The sequence below is a fragment of the Diceros bicornis genome, chromosome 23, assembly GCF_020826845.1.
Source record: "Diceros bicornis minor isolate mBicDic1 chromosome 23, mDicBic1.mat.cur, whole genome shotgun sequence".
Classification (NCBI taxonomy): domain Eukaryota; kingdom Metazoa; phylum Chordata; class Mammalia; order Perissodactyla; family Rhinocerotidae; genus Diceros; species Diceros bicornis.
This window is the reverse complement of record NC_080762.1, coordinates 33,188,905-33,203,214: the sequence shown is the minus strand read 5'-3', so window position 1 is coordinate 33,203,214 and position 14,310 is coordinate 33,188,905. Positions and strand designations below refer to the sequence as shown.

General features: G+C 39.5%; 1 protein-coding gene across 1 annotated transcript in view; it reads right to left on the bottom strand.

The window, feature by feature from the left end:
- Positions 1–13,737, bottom strand: part of ASCC3 (activating signal cointegrator 1 complex subunit 3) — a 336,770-nt gene extending 323,033 nt beyond the window's left edge. The window contains exon 1 of the mRNA XM_058566571.1: positions 13,489–13,737. The gene's annotated coding sequence lies outside the window, so the exon portion shown is untranslated. The remainder of the gene's footprint in view (positions 1–13,488) is intronic.
- Positions 13,738–14,310: the final 573 nt, after the last annotated feature.

The window sequence follows — 14,310 nt, the reverse complement described above, 5'->3', positions numbered from 1 at the left end:
AAATGGTGTTGGGAAAATTGGACATCCACATGCAAAAGAATGAAAGTGGACCAACTGCTATCACCATTCACAAAAATTAACTCAAAATGGATCAAAGACTTGAAGGTGAGACCTGAAACTATAAAACTCATAGAAGAAAATATAGGCAACACACTATTTGACATTGGTCATAAAAGAATCTTTTCGGATGACATGCCTACCCAGACTAGGAAAACTAAAGAAAAAATAAACAAGTGGGACTTGATCAGATTAAAGAGCTTCTATAAGACAAACGAAACCAGAATCAAGATGAACAGACAACCCACCAGCTGGGAGAGAATATTTGCAAAACATACATCTGACAAGGGGTTGAGCTCCATAATATATAAATAACTCACACAACTGAACAACAAAAAAACAAACAACCCGATCAAAAAATGGGCAGAGGAAATGAACAGACACTTCTCCAAAGAAGATATACTGATGGCCAATAGGCACATGAAAAGATGTTCAACATCACTAATCATCAGAGAAATGCAAATCAAAACAACACTAAGATATCACCTCAGGCCCATCAGAATGGCTATAATCACTAAGACAAACAACAACAAATGTTGGAGAGGATGTGGAGAAACAGGAACCCTCATACACAGCTGGTGGGAATGCAAACTGGTGCAGCCTCTATGGAAAACGGTATGGAGATTCCTCAAAGAATTAAAAATAGAGATGCCCCATGATCCAGCCATCCCACTACTGGGAATCTATCCAACGCACCTGAAATCAACAATCCAAAGAGGCTTATGCACCCCTATGTTCACTGCAGCATTATTCACCATAGCCAAAAAGTGGAAGCAACCTAAGTGTCCCTCGACTGACGACTGGATCAAGAAAATGTGATATATATACACAATGGAATACTACTGAGCCATAAAAAAGACAAAATCGTCCCATTTGCAACAACATGGATGGGCCTGGAGGGTATTATGTTAAGTGAAGTAAGCCAGAAGGATAAAGACAAACACGGTATGATCTCACGCATATGTGAAAATATAAACCAACACATGGACAGAGAAAACTGTATTGTGCTTACCAGGGGCAATGGGGGTGGGGGGTGGGCACAAGGGGTGAAGGGAGTCATATATATGGTGATGGACAAACAAAAATGTACAACCCAAAATTTCACAATGTTAAAAACTATTAAAACATCAATTAAAAAAAAAACAAAACACTGGAATGATGAAGTAGGTCATAAATGGAGTAAAAATTAGAATTTAAGATTTCAATACTTAAAAGAGAATTATATGCCCACAAACCACATTAAACTGGAATATTTATATTTTACTTCATCTTTTTAAAAAATCGAGTTGTGATAGTTAACGCTGCCAAGATCTGAATTCAGAAAAACATAGCCTTAATAGACACATTATACATATAATCCTCTATTATGCCATTTCAAAAAAGGGTGATTTTTCATGGTATATCCTAAAGAGAATTTTTACCTTTTATTCCTTACTTATATTGCATCTTATTGCCATCAACTGGTTAATGCAGTAGTCACATCACAGGCACATTTAATTATTTGAATCAATCAAACTCAATAAGCCAAATAAAAGGTACACAGACAGACAGAAACAATAACACTGGAGATTCTGCCCACTATTTCACGTACTGAATAGTTGCTCCAGAGTGAATGGGAGATGAGCAACAAGAATATGATGTTCCCTTAGTCTGTTTCAGTCACCACATGTATCTCAAACTGTGAGCATCTTGCTGCATTGCATGACTTCAATGTTTAAAACTATGTTCCCTTCTTAAAAAAAATATACAACATGGCCATTCAATACAAGCCAATTTTTTCACCTGGTTCATCTGAAGAAAACCGTGATACGTTCCAAGTCTGGAGCAAAAACATGGCTATGTACAACATACTGAGAGACAGTATGTTGTGACAACCTGGTGTCCAAATAAGGGATTTTCAAGGGTAATTTTAACTATTCATAATTTCCACCCAACAAGTTCACTTTAGATTCTAACTCTTATGCAAGAACCAAGTGCTCTTGAATAGTTTCCAATTAAATTAGGAAACACACTTGGAGCATGGAGAACAAAGAAAGCAAGGGAAAGATAAATACATACATATATACTTTTATATAAATCAAAATATATACAGTCACCTGTCACTTAACAATGGGGATACGTTCTGAGAAATGGTTGAGAGGAGAGGGGACCTAGACAGGCTCATAACCAAAAACTGAATAGTCTTTATATTACAGAAGATCCTCATAGTTATATTAGTTTTGCTTTTAACAAAGGATAAAGAAAGCTTTTCTTTAAAAATGCCCTGAGGAAAACAAGCAGCTAGAATAACGTATCAGCACCAGATGAGAACAAGAATAGCCAGAAAGAACACCCCACACGGATAAAATCAGCACACATATTACTCTAGAGAGCACACAGACCAGAACCGCGACACACTAGGCAGTGCGTTATTTTAATTCTCCCCAGACTGGCCCAGTGAAAAAGGTCCTGGCCCAGAGTATTTGAGAAAGGCAAAATTCTCATTCCACCCTAATCTATGGGCCTCTGGAAGACCGATCCAAGGAATTTACGCCTGTCCTTTAATAAGCCCTGAAAAGACTAATTTGAATTGAAACCGTGAATACCTCCTCCTCTTAAGAGGTACCCTCATACACCAAACCAAAACTCTAGTGATGCTCTGGAACCAGCCTTAGCTGTTTAAAGAGAAAGGGTTTTCCTGACCTTACACTTGTTCCTCTGTATCACAATCATATGGAGCGCCATTACATTCCTGAATATGAGCTCTGCAATTGGTGACCTTCTGGAAATCTGATTGAAGTTTTTACACCTCAACAACTAGGATTATATACTCCAAATCCAAAAAATATTTATCAAAGGATATAATGGCCTTAATCTTTACTTATTATTGTTTCATGCACAGTAGAGGAAATTCTTCAATAGCCCTAACATTGACACTATGTAAAAGAAGTTGGCACATACTTGGTAATAGCGGATGAAATTGCTACCCCTCTCCCTCTCAAGTAGGGAAAAACTAGACACTAAAATCAGGACTCAAATGAATTTTATGTGGTAAACAAGAAATATCAAAACAGAAAATTACTAACTCATTGGGCACTATGAATTAGAACAAATATATAGAAGAATTCCATTATGCTACTATATTGTATTTAATATACACTTTACTTAATCTTTCTGAAAAAATGTACTGACATGACCATTATTTAACATTCTGGTCTGAACTGTTTGTTTCAATACTTATGAATAAAAAGTTAATTACTTATAAAAACAGGGTACTCTTTCCCTTTACGTTATATCTGTCAGAAATGTGCCCTGACAAATGTAGTCCACCAGAATGTTTTCTCTGTGCCTTGTTCTGAGATGAACTGTCACTGCCCTCTCAGACTCCATCCTCTGCTACTCACAGCTTCCGCAACTGAAAAGCTGTTTGAAAGGATCAGACCTAGATTTCTCATTCTTCCTTTAGTCTAACTTCTAAGCCATTTTCCTTAGAAACAAGTTATATACTACAATTGAGGGGAAAAAAAGTTTTGTCAGTGACATCACCCACCTTTTTAAAATTTAATTACTAAAAGAAATATCATGCTTCGACAAGCATCATATTAGGAAGATATTTTAAAATTTCACTTTCTCTGATGTGTTTAAAAATTACAGCATGTGACCTTATCAATTTTTTTAATAGCAATATCATTTCTCTAAAGATTGCTGGTTAAGAATTTTTACAATGAAGATACTAGAAAAATCCTAATTCTTGTTGACTTTTTAATAAAAATGACATCTGTATAGGTTGAACGATGTTTTTCAACGTTTAATAAAAATTTCCATGTAAGTAGAAACCATAAAATAATTGATCACTAAGCATTGGATGTTGCTTCTGATCTTTTAAAAAAATTATCTGTAGGGTGGTTAAGTGGTTAAGTTCACCCAAACTCCGCATTGAGAGTTTGCAGATTTGGAACCCACGCACAGACCTTCACACAGCTCATCAAGCCATGCTGTGGCGGCATCCCATATACAAAGTAGAGGAAGATTAACACAGATGTTAGCTCAGGGACAATATTCCTCAAGCAAAAAGAGGAAGATTGGCAACAGATGTTAGCTCAAGGCCAGTCTTCCTCACACACACACAAAAAAATTATCTGTACTGCCTAATGTCAATAAGTCATCAAATGTAAGCACTCCTTTTCACATGAGTGACTTCTAGTTGAAGACACGTCATCCCACTTCAAATCTTCTCTTCATCACACTTATCAGTTCCAATTCTTTCCATCAACCCCCTCATTATGCCTTGGTTTATATCCTGTCACAGAGAAATATGTAGAAACATGCATGAGAACTACATACACCAGCTTCAAGGTAGTGGATTGTGGGGGAGGGGAGAAAAGCGACAAAAAGAAAAATTAATCTAGCAATATTTTTTAAAAGAGAAAGACCTGAAGCAAATAAAGTAAAAATTAATACTAATTAAACCTGCGTCGCCAGTTCATCGGTGTTTCTTACATTATTTTCTGAAAGTTTCCATATTCTTGAAATATTCCACAATTAAAAGTTTTAACTAAGTTACAAATAAACACAGAAGGCTAATAAGAGATAATAAGTTCTGAAAGCATCAAAATGAATTCTGACAAATTGTAGGTTCTGAAAACACTATCTGAAAATTCTCAGGCTTATGAGAGACTGAACATCTGAACACTGAACATCTGGGTGCTCTTTTAATATTCTCACCCATAATGTGCTTCAATTCCATTTAACCCAAATCAATTCTGCCATTTCATTGGCAATTCTGCCAATTGAGAGTCCATTCTCTGTTCTCCTTAGCATAAAAGAAGGAAGCAGATAAAGTAGTTAAACCCATTTTCTTTTTTTTAACATCTTAGCACTGGCCCCTAGAAAGAGACTGGTGAATACAGCTTAAAAATTGTTCTTGCTGACCCTAATGCTTCTTCAAGGATATGCATCCCAGGTCTTACAAATTCTCTTTTACTGTCCTTGGTTTGAGTACTCTCTCTCTCCGTGTTCAATTCATATTCTTTTAAAATACCCAGACACAGCAAAATCAGTTACTTGAGATACCTCCCACTTCTTGATCATCAGAGTTACGCGTGACTACACCATCAGGATTACATTTTCAAGAGGCTCAAATTCCGACGATTTACCTTTGTGTTATACTCTCAGACTAAGAATCATACAAACCTTTCCTCTAAACTACATTTGCTAGATTTAACAGATGAAAATTTAGGATGCAGAGTTAAATTTGAATTTCAGGTAAACAACAAATAATTTTTTAGTATAATAGGCCTCATGCAGTATTTGGGATGTACTTGCATGGGACATACTTATACTAAAAAAATTATTTGTTGTTTACTTGAAATTCAAATTTAACTCTGCATCCTGTACTTTATTTGGCAACCCTACTCTGAACATTTAAAAATCTGTCTTCCCTCACTCTTTTGGCAAATTCTGTATCTTCTTAAGTCAAAGGTAATAGTTCCTAAGAGGTCTCCAAATTTTTGAAATAGGTACCAACTTTTTAAAAGTTTAAATGGGAAAAATGAACACAAAGTACAAGATTAGACAAGTCCATAGTGGTGACACACCTTAATAGACCATTTGTAAGGGCCGCTGCAAAGACTTGAGAAACACCAGGTTCATCAAGGTGAGAAAGTAAACTTCCAGATGGTGCTTTAACCAAGGAAGGCTGAAACCTAACCAATTCTCACAACCATCTGAAAAAGGAGGTGTTAACTGAAGTGTTCTTTATCCTACTTTTTATTCAGCACTGATTAAAAAAAATATTGCATCTGGTGAACTTTTATCCATTCATTGATTAATTCATTCAAGAAAATATTATTCAGTGGGGATACAGTGATAAAGTTGCTGGAGTAAATTGTCCCCTCTCCTTATTAGTAATATTTTCTTCTCTACTGGATCCTTTTCAAAGCCTAAAAATATGCTGTAGTGGCATCCATATTTAAAAACCTCTGCTGACTCCACAGCCCTCTTCAACTAACACCTCACTTTTCTGCTCCCTCTCTATCTACAGCAAAAACTCCAATCCAAGCAGGCTTTTACCTCCACTGTTGCACCAAAAGAGCTATTAAGGTCACAAATAACCTCAATATTGCCATATTCAATGTTACTTCTCAATACTTGTCTAATCCCTGTCAGGAATTTTTGACCCAGCCCGTCTAGATACAGTTGCTTCACTGGGCATCTAGGACACCAATGTCTCTTGGTTTTTCTCCCACATTACTCGCACTTTCCTCTCCTGTTGGTTCCTCCTCCTCTGCCTAGCCTTTAAACATTGTTGTGCTCCCGAGCTCAGTGCTCAGACCTTTTCTCTAGCTACACTCATTCCCCAGGTGATCCCATTCAGTCTCAAGGCTTTAAGTATCATTTATATTCTGACTAATAACAAATTCTAACCTCCATCCTGCACATCTCACCTGTATTCCAGATTTGTGTACCCACTGCCTCTTCCACATCTCCACTCGGATGTCTAAGAGTGAGCCCAAACTTAAAAATGTCAAAATTGGGGGCTGGCTTGGTGGCGTAGCAGTTAAGTGCGTGCGGTCCGCTGCGGCAGCCTGGGGTTCGGATCCCAGGCGCGCACGGAGGCACGACTTGTCAAGCCATGCTGTGGCGGCGTCCCATATAAAGTGGAGGAAGATAAGATGGGCATGGATGTTAGCCCAGGGCCAGTCTTCCTCAGCAAAAAAAGAGGAGGATTGGCGTGGATGTTATCTCAGGGCTGATCTTCCTCACACACACAAAAAAAAAAGTCAAAATTGATCTCCCACTGCAAACCTCATCCTGTGGTCTACCCCACTTTAATAAGTCACAACTCCCTTATGCCTGTTGCCCAGGCCAAAAAACTTGGAGTTATGCTTTACTCCACTCAATTACTCAGCAAATTCTCCCAACTCTATCTTCAAAATATATCCAGAATCTGATCACTTCTCATCATTATTATCTCTTCCCTGGATTATTGCAATGGCCTGTGTAGTATCCCTGTTTTCACCCTCAATCCCGAACAATCTAGTTTCCATGTATAAACAAGAATGATTCTTTCCTTAAAAAAGTAACACTGTGGCTCTCCTCTGCTCAAAACCTTCCAAAAGTTTCCCATATCTCTGAGTAAACTTCAAAAGCCCGAAGGAACCTGGCTTTCTCCTATGTTTTGATTTGTTCTCCTGTAACTCTCCTCCCTGCTCACTTTGGGGCACCCACATTTGCCCTCCTTCCAGTGACATAACTATCATCCAGATAGATCCCTCTGCATGAACTCTTCCTCCAGATGCCACCTAGGTAGCTCCCTCACTTCCTTCAGGTCTTTGCTCAAATGTCTCTTTACCATATAAGGCTTCCCTGATCACCTCATTTAAAAAAGCAGCCCCCTTCCTTGATCCTTCTCTTGCACCCAACCCACTTTACTTCATGGTACTTATCACATAACACATGCTTTCTGTGTTTGTTGTCAGCCTCATCCAATAGAATATGAGCCCCATGAGGGTGGGGACTTTGTTCACTGCAGTTTCCACAGCACCTAACACAGTGCCTGAGGCATAGCAGGTTCTCAATAACTATTTGTATAATGGCTGGATGGATGGACTGACAGGAATGATAAAAGGTGGCCAAAGCTGCCACAAGAAAAGGGCAGTAGTATTTACAGGTCTGGATTTCTATCTATGTATTTATGTATGTATTTACTTATTCATTTATTTTCTGCTGAGGAAGATTCACCCTGAGCTAATATCTGCTGTCAATCTTCCTCTTTTTTTTTTTTTTTGTGGTATATGAGCTGCCGCCACAGCATGGCCGCACCCGGGAACTGAATCCCGGCTGCTGAAGCGGAGCATGCCGAACCTAACCACTAGGCAACCAGGGCCAGCCCACGTATTTATTTTTTTAAGGCTTATATCATCTTTATTTCAAGACCTCAAATCATATCTTCACAGAAATTAGTTTGTTCAATTTATTTCAGTCCTTAAGAAGAGGTAAGATGTTTTACAAACTACTAACTTTACTCAAACACAAAAGAAATCAAAATCTAATGTGATATACTGAACTCATGATGCCAATCTTCTCCAAGAACTCAAGAACTTATTACATGCAGAAATTTAATTCTAAAATTAATATTTGGGTAAGCATTTTCTAAATCTCAAGCTAACAAAACAGAAAAGCAAAAGCAAGGATAAAATAAAAGTCAATAGTCGCTAGAAACCCTAGGGTAGGAGTGTGCTCAGAAGGAAAATCATAAAAGAATGTAGAACAACTTTCACTCATTTAACTGATATTTCTTAACTAGTATTTCTATTACACGCTAGACACCAGGCTGGGTAAACCATGGTGAGCAAAATCAATCTGGAACCTGCCCTTGTGAAGCTCACGATCTGGTGGGAAAGACAAGCTAATTAAATAAGCTATCTCAATAAAAAATAAGACTGTTATAAAAGGGGGCAATAAAGAGTGTTACTGGAATACAGAGTAGGTGCCTATAGTCTAGCAAGAAAGGAGGTTGGGAAGGAGAAGCAGCTTTCTTATACTGAGACTTCAAGAACGAAGAGTCAGCCAGGTAAAGAGGGCAACATATTCCAGCTAAGGAGTGAGAACATTTCATTCAAGGAACTGAAAAGATGACTGGAGTGTAGTGCTCAAGGAGTAATGCAACAGAGATGGAGCTGGAGAGACAGCTAGGAACAAGTCACGAAGGGCCTTATAAGCCACATTGTTTACAAATTATTCTAACAGTAAAAGAACTCTCAAAAGAGTTTTTGACTTGAGCTGCGTTAATAAGGATTACCAAGACTGCAGTGAAGGGAGTGGACCATAGGAAGGCAAGACTGGAAGCAGGAAGATACTAGGAGGTTGTTGCAATAATCCAAATGAAACATGAAGAAATGATGGGTTCCTAGACTGAAGTAATGGTAGCCATTTAGAGAAAGGGAGATGAATCCAAGTGATTAAGTCAAATCTATTTGGCTTACTCTGATTATCTGTATTTGTGGTGGGGAGGGGGCAAGGACCAAGGCTGACTTCCACATTTATGGATCAGGTTGATGGTATAATTCACTGAACTAGAGCAAAGATGGTTTTTGTGGGGTTTTTTTAGCAGGGGGAGGTAGGAATATCAGGAGTTCAATCTCAAATAAGTTGAGTTTGAGATGTCTGGACGACATTCAAGTAGAAATGGTCAGTAGGGAATGAATATCCAAGTGTGAAGTTTGGGAGAGTGGTCTGGTTTCAGGATATAAATGAGAATCATCAGGAATACCATGGGAACAGATAAAAATCACCTAAGAATTTGAGTGTAGACTAAAAAGAAAAGACACCAGAAGGTGGAGGAACAGGAGCTTTTAAGGAATAAATAGGTAGAAAAGATCTATAAAGGAGATTTTGAACAGAAAGAGGCCAAAAAAGGCCAGGGAAAAATCAAAAGTGTGGCCTCCGAAACCAAGCGAAGAGCGAGTTTTAAGAAAGAGGTACGGATAACTATGTCAAATGCTGTCAAGAAATGTGATAAAATGGCCACTGGATTTAGAATTTCAGCAACTTTCTTTCAGTGTCCTGTTTCTAATAAATACAAACAGAAGAGCTCTGAAAAACTGGACGTAAATCAGTCACTCTTCAAACTCCATTATAACTCACTCATTTTCTTCCAAGCTGATGGCCAAAATCAGTGATTTAGGAGACCAACTTTTTCACTTTTTTAATCAGTGACAAAGCCTCTACTTTGCTAACTTCAGGTTGACCAGGAGAGCATTCACTGGCCGCGCATTAGTATTTTTTCTTGCCTCAAGTCAATTCACTGAACAGTCTCACAAAGCCAGCATGTTGACTGTAATCTCCAAGAGTGCAGAAGTTAGCGTTATGTCTTGCTTTCCCCCAGTACCCTGCATGGTTCTTAGCCTGTGCCAAGAAACTCAATAAATATTTGTTCAATGATGTGTACTTAGAGCATTCATCTTCGAAGCTTTCCAGAAGGGATTTTTAGGTTATTCCTTAGCACTCCAACCCCCAGAGTACAGACAGTGCTGACGTTTTTTGTAAAACTTCCTTCACTCCTTAAAGAATCCTGAGAAAGAATGTTTAGGAGCCTTCTTGGCGCTAAAGGTACCACTTAAAGCAGGTCTCATTTTAGAAAACATATGCACCCTGGGAAAAGATGTATTGAAATTATTTTTGTGAACTGAACACCACCTTCATATTAATTTCTTCTTATGTAGAATTTTATAGTTAAGTTTCTTATTTTAAGATGAAGGCACAGAATTTAACATTTTTATATTCTTCCATCTGATTAGCCTGTTTGGCATTTTATTCACTTTCAAGAAAGTAACTAAAGGAATTTTTCTAAAAAGACAAGTTGTCTCATTCTTAAGCAAGGATTACCTCTCTTGGAATGGAATATAAGCTTTCCTTTATCATATTCATATGCCATGTTTCTTAGCTACACATAACTGAGTAACTTGCTAGTCACTGACTTAATTTCAAAATGATCTAGCAAGTCTCTGAAAATGCTGGAAAACGTTAGCAACTGCCTCCCTGACTACTCCACAATCCTGAGATAAATGACCTTCCTTCTTTTGAAGTTCTGGTTTAATAGAATAGATATTATCCAAAATTAAGAGGCTCTTGAATTCATATGGTTTAATGTAGAAGTTATGAATATGAAACAATATGAATTGGTTGCATTGGAATCATTGGGGAGTTGCTTGAAAACAGACATTTCCAGACGCCACCCTCAGAAATTTGATTCAGTAGTTTGACACTCTTTGGTTTAGTCATTAAATAACTAGGTGTAAACTTTCTCTTCTTCAAATATAAATATTTCTCAGCAATTATCTTATTAAAATATATCCTGAGAATGCTTACTGTTACTTGTAAATTTCTTCAAGATTACTAGGTTTTTTAATAATGTACCTTTCCGAATTCCACTCTAATTTTCCATGTCAGTTCAAACCTTTGATAATGAACTCAATTCCTAAGAAGTCTCTCTGAAGAGTGAATCACAGAAGTGAAGGAAGACTAGCCCAAAACTCCAAAACCAGGAGGATAAATGGGAATATATCTTAACTTACAAAGGTTTCCAAAAGTTAGTCTATTCAAATAACAATGAGGAGGGGCCAGCCTGGTGGAGTAGTGGTTAAGTTCACGCACTCCACTTTGGCAGCCTGGGGTTTGCGGGTTCGGATCCTGGATGTGGACCTACACATCACTCACCATTCTGTGGTGGTGTCCCACATGCAAAATAGAGGAAAACTGGCACAGATGCTAGCTCAGGGACAATCTTCCTCAAGCAAAAAGAGGAAAATTGGCAACAGATGTTAACTCAGGGCCAGTCTTTCTCACAAAAAAAAAAAAACTGCATTAACTTTGAATTAAGAATTAGAGACAGAGTTTCAGAAATAAGTTAAGGCAATCTGGAAGACAGATTATCATAGGCAATGGATAGCATAAAAATGAAACTGAACAAACAGCAGACATACTCAAACATACTTGCTCATCTACATGCAAAATGGAAGACTTAAATAAGATGGTACATGTTGAATGAATGAACATTTATATAGGGTCTGTCTACTAAGTGCTAGGTATTATACTAGGCAAAAGATATAAGAAAAAAGATCCAGTCCCTACTTTAAGTGACTTTACAGTATAATGTAGGAGACAGACACCTAATGCCTGCCTTCTGATGGTTACTAAATACATATTAGATAACTTACTCTCTCCTCCTTGGTAATTATACACTTTTTCTTTCCATAAATGTTTGTGTTTGCTAAAATTTTGATTTCAGGTAGATAACTTCTCAAAGTTGAAAAGTGTGCCACATTATATCAAGACATATTTTGTACTGAAAGGCCTAATGCTAACTAGCTCCCCATGGAAGGTGCTATGGGGCAATAAACTTACTTCAGTCAGTAAGTCCCATACATGTTCCTGATGAATATACTGTGTGCATAGAATTCTTATGAATTACAAGTTATTAACTTATAGATCAATCAGATCAATGTAAAAACTGGAAAAATAGTCTTTTTTCAGGTAGAAACTGACTTCCAATTTGAACTTTATATTTAAGCCAACTTTGCAAAAAGAAAAACTTACTCTTCTTAACTGGCAAAATACTGGCAATGTATACTATCTTTTTGATCAAATATAAAATCAAGTCATGCTGTTCAAGTAAAATGATCTGCTCCTTTTTCAATGCCAGTTGCATATAAACACTGACAATAATTTATTCTTGCAAAAAGCCTTGCTTTAGTCAACTAGAGATCCACGGCATGAAGAGGAACCCTAGTCAAGTTTCTCTTTGAAAAGGGTGCTGAACTATAGAAAGTTCCACAGGCACAGACACTGTATCTCTCTTGATTTCCTAGACCTAGCACGGCGCCTGGCACATATGAAGACATGAATGAATGAATGGCAAAAGAAAACTGTTCAGCACGGATCAAGAAGGCTAAGCCATGAAAAATTAATTCACTCAAATACGATTATTTAGCCTACGCTTAACTGGCATCTTGAAGGAGCATTTTTCTCATGCAAGACTACTGTTATAACCATCGTTAAAAATAAAAGATGAACAGGAGCACAATCCAAAGTAGAATCAAAAGCTGAATTCTCAACTTTTGAGAACACTGAAATTCATAAAAATGATTTCAATCTATTAAACATGAAATCTGATGATGGATATATCAGCTATTCAATCTAACCTTACTTAGAAAGAGAAAAGAAAATATGGTAACTAGTTCGAACTGCACACGTGATACCATTCATATCAAACTTTTCACCTACTGCTAAAATTATGCTTCTTTTAAACCAAAGAATAGCAAAACACATGAACACACTGCATTCAATGAGTAAGTTAGCTTATGAGAAGAAGCGTATTTAAAACAACTGCCCACGTCCCCACAACAACTCCCTCACGCGCAAATACACACTCACTTATTTCAAAATGACATTCTAGACTCCTCGGTTGCTAAATTCACCCACAATTCACCATGGTCAACTCCCTATCCAGTCTATTTACTTTTCAGTGTGGAGGTAAAAAATACAATGAAACAGATTTCTCTCCCAAAATCCAAGTGAAGAAAACGAAAAAGTTACCACGGCTTTGCAATGGAAAAAAACTAACGAAAACAAATTAGCCAAGCACAGGAAAGAAAAAGCACCCCATCTGGTCATCACGTTGTGGCCTAACACCCGGGCAACATGTGCCTCGGGTTCATTTTTTGATCCTCTACCCCAGTGATAAATTCCAAGAACGGAACGAGACTGTCGCAGACCCGGACAACTCTTCAGGCCCGGAGGGGGATGACAGCTCCGGGCTTGCCTCCGGGGCCGAAGGAGAATCGCCCTAGGGACGAGCCCGGTCTTGTCGCCTGCCCCGCAGTCCCCGCCTCCCGCCAGCGTCCCCGGGCCGCGGGGCCCCTTCTCCGCCTCCCACCTCCACCTCCTCACCTCTCGGCCCCGCTCACGAGCTCCCCATCACACTCCGTCGGCGACTGCCTCCGCTCCTCCCTCCCTTTCGGTTTTATTTTTACTTCCCTCGGCGGGTGCCGAGCGCCCGACAGAGCTGAGGATGCCAGCGGACAGCTGCGCCGCCGCGCCCTCGTCCGCCCCCCACGCCAGGCTTGCGGGGGTCGCTCCCAGTCACAGGACACGGCGCTCAGGGATCGCACGAACGCCAGACAGACCCACAAACCCGGCGAGGAGGGAGGGGGCGGGGCAGGCGCAGACTACACGTCACCGGCCCGCAGCGGCGCCAACGTCGGCACGTCGGCTCCCTCCGGCCCCACCCCGCCCGCGTGCGCGCGCCGCCGCCCGCCTCCCGCTCGCGGAGATCGGAGCAGGACCTGCGGCGAGGGCGCGCATCAGGAGGGGCGCGGTCGCAGACGCGCGCGTTCTCGGGACTATGTGGTCTGGCGGGTACCTCCACCCGGCCAGGCTTGCCGCCTCCAGCTCACTGAGGGTCTTTCCCTGCAATTACTGAGTCGGCTGCATCTTCTCCCCGTCCCTTCTCCGTAAGATGAAGACGTGGAGGAAATAATTGCTGTTGAAGGTAAAGGAGGGAAGAGCAGTCGGTATGAATGAAGAAGCAGGTAATTGCCGTCAGAGTCGCCAGCCAGAGCTCCCGGCTGCTGGACACTTTATGCACGGTTCCCTCGGCTCAAGTCCCACTTTCCTTAAGCTTTCTGGATTCTCAGTTTAGTTCTCTTAAAGTTATCTCTGCTAGTGGGTCTTTTGATTGGACGACTTCCGCCAAAAACAAAATGCCTGCAG